We start from the raw sequence: 3,128 nt of genomic DNA, 5'->3' as shown, positions 1-3,128 counted from the left end.
CCCCCCCCCCCCCCCCCCCCAACCATGTCCATCTGGCTTGCTGGAAACTCCAATTAATGGAGTATTTCAGTTAGTTAAATACTAGATAGCAGAGATTTTACAGTATAATGTTCTCTTTGTGGCTGGCCTCTTTTGAAAGATGTTAAGGGAGCATGCAGCAAGAGCGGTGCTAATGTATTCAAGTCAGGGCATATACATTGGCATAAACCTATAGAAGGGCTAACTTAGCTCTGGTACAAAGATATAGAACTATACCAGAGGTAAGTATAGATGTTTTGCATCTGACTGTACCGTAGCTTAGTAAATGGTATACATAGGCCTTAATCTTCAACATTAGCAATTTTAGCCAACTTTCACAATATTTTTTTTGTGACCTCAAAGACACAGGTTAGCTTAAGGCAGTGGTTGGCAGCCTTTCCAGCCTGTGGGCCAGAATGAAGCAACTTCTTCCAGCTGCAGCACAGGCAATGTGCCCTTTTTCACTGCTGAAGCCCCATGTCTGCAGGCCAGATCTAATAGCTTTGTTGGTTGGATCTGGCCCATGTGTTGTATATTGCTGAACTCTGGTGAGAAATATGGATGGAAGGATGGCTTAGGGAGTTGTGTGAACAAGACTTGACGCTGATGATCTGCTGAACAGAGATTTAGAGGGACACCAAAGACAAGTGATCCATCTCCTACTGCTGCAGGATGGAGGGGAAGGAAATAAATGAATGAGGCCTTATTTATCTGTCCTTTTAAGGACAGATTATGAAGAACTGACATCAGTCTGTCTTTCCCTCCCAAGACACTAGCAAGAGCAGGGAAAAGGTCATTGACCTTCTGATTAAAGCTAAGATAATGAGTAGGTGGATCTGGGTGTTTTTTGTGAATGGAACAGTAGAGCAGTTTTCTACAGGGTCAATTTTGATTTTTTTTTCCTGGTTAAACTGTAGTTAGTGGCCTTTTCCTTTATGTAATTGCAAGAGTATGTGGCTAGAAGGCCAGGCAGAAAGCTTAAGAGTTTTAACTCAACGTAGCTGCTGCTAGTTACAGCATGAAGGACAAATAGTGTTATGGTATGTTTGGAATATTTAGTGTCCAATATCAAAAATAAAAGATTGAAATAGACGATGCTCTTGGTATTTTCTGACATGAAAAAATCTGAGGTAGCCAGTCAATTCTGTTGAAGCCAAATAAAAGGGATAGGGTTCCAATTTAGGAGTATGATGGGTGATCGGGAAGATTTTTGCTTATTTGTTTCCGTTGACATAGTTGTAGGTGTTTTCATCCATTTCAGTTGATAAGCTTTGCGATATATGTACAGTGTACCAAGGTGGTGTTGTTATATCCAAGTCATTAAAAAGTGAAGTTTTCTTTAAGAGCAAACACATTTCCTTATTTATTTGCTAAGTACTATAGGGATGAATTCCTATTGTGCGTCAGTCCATAGGTTACAGTCCTTCTTTTATTTTGTTCTATCTTTTGCACTTACATGCTATTGACCCAACAGGGTAACATGCTTTTGCTATAAGTTAATATTATCCATTGAATATAAATTGCTTTCTCGTGTTACGCTGGAAATCAGCACTGGGCAATGACATTTTCCCTACAAAAAGGAAAATGTTTATGTCTTTTTGTAGGCCAAGGAAAGAGACTATTTCTAAATGATTTAAGCTTTCCTGGAGGTGTAACCATAGGGGTAGGGATGGGGGAGGGAAACAATGGGGCAAGGAGACTTTAATTCTTTTGTTTATATTTTGAAGAAGAAAATGAAAACCCTTAGAATTTTAATGTTTCCAAAGGATTATTTTAGCTCCTAGCCATGGTAAATAACACTCATAAATTTCAGCTAATTGTGGTGTCTAACAACTTCTAAAAAATGGAAACTAGTTTAAAAGCACTGTTAAAAGAAGTTTTCCATGTTAGTTGGTAAAATGCTAATGTTCTTAATATGGTTTTCACTGGTGAGTGAAGAGAGGGTTTGTTAAGGTCACCATGAAGTGTATCAGCAGTAAGTCCCAGCTCTAAAGTAATAGTTAGAGCCTGCTTAAAATTCAAAATTTCAGTGCAAGCAAGTTAATAACAAATAAAAACGTAAATGCTAAGTTTCTTTAAGTTGTTTCAGCCAGAGTTACTTATATTCCTATTACAAATAAGAAACTATAAATGAGGTCATGGAAGGTGACTTTTGGAGACTGATAGGAAAGCTTAAAAAAAAAAGACAAAATTACATACTGAAAGAACAAGTTAAGTGCTACCAAAAATGTATTCTATGCAAGGTAAATTCACTCTTAAGTGATCGGTGTGGTGGAAGCCCACAGTCAGCTGCTTTGTGGTGCATTGTGGGAATGATGCACACCAAAGTATAGTCTCCTGTGTGGGTCTGTGCTCCTCGCTTATTGTCTGCGATGTGTTTCTGTAGTTACCATCCTCATTGATAGTGCCCTGTGCTTGTATGTATGGTCTGCTGTTGGTGAGCACCAAAATTGTCTTGTAAAAGTGGTAGAAATGGATCTGGGAGTCAGTACAGTCAAGGTCTTGGAATATATCCCCCCTATTTGTTACGTTGTAAAGTGGGTTCCCTCTGTGCCAGTGGTCTCCAACCTTTTTAGGTTGGAGATCACTTTTGGAATTTAAAAGGAACTTGAGATGTAAACCCCCCCAAGCAGGTAAGTCTGTGGGGAGGGGAAGGGAAAGGGCTGTGGCGGGGACAGATTGAGGTCCCAGCCCTAGCCCCCACTCCCTCACCACTGTGGCCTCAAACTGCCCCTCCCCCCAGCAGCGGTGAGGGAGGGAGCACAGCTGATGTGGGCAGGGGATGGAGCTACAAGTGCCTTGTCCAGGGACATGAGGAGGGGGGAGATGCAGCCCTGGAGGGCATGGGGGTGCATGTGCCCCCAGATCTGCCCACGGGGTGGGGCGGGATGGGCTGTGCGCTGTTCCTGCCAGGCTGTTATCGGGCCAGCTGGTGGTGGTGCTGTGAGCAAGGCCATGGAGGGGAGCCATAGCCCTTCCAACCCCCGCTCCCAGAGCCACAGCCACCTGCCGTAAGTGCAGCACGGGGCAGGCCCGGTGGGAACAGCCTGGCACAACCTTTTCCTTCCTCCCCGCCCCCTCCCCCCCAGGACATGGGGGTTGGGGGGCTG

The 3,128-nt window shown here is 43.3% G+C and overlaps 1 protein-coding gene and 1 long non-coding RNA gene across 2 annotated transcripts in view; one reads left to right on the top strand and one right to left on the bottom strand.

Annotated features, from left to right (window-relative positions):
• Nucleotides 1–3,128, top strand: part of IARS (isoleucyl-tRNA synthetase) — a 319,713-nt gene that overhangs the window by 129,703 nt on the left and 186,882 nt on the right. The gene's annotated exons all lie outside the window — the stretch shown is intronic.
• Nucleotides 1–3,128, bottom strand: part of LOC109289164 — a 25,645-nt gene that overhangs the window by 22,283 nt on the left and 234 nt on the right. The window lies entirely within an intron of this gene.

Source organism: Gavialis gangeticus, unplaced genomic scaffold (genome assembly GCF_001723915.1).
Source record: "Gavialis gangeticus isolate Ggan-Ray unplaced genomic scaffold, GavGan_comp1, whole genome shotgun sequence".
Taxonomy (NCBI): Eukaryota; Metazoa; Chordata; order Crocodylia; family Gavialidae; genus Gavialis; species Gavialis gangeticus.
This window is presented reverse-complemented; position numbering and strand designations above follow the sequence as displayed.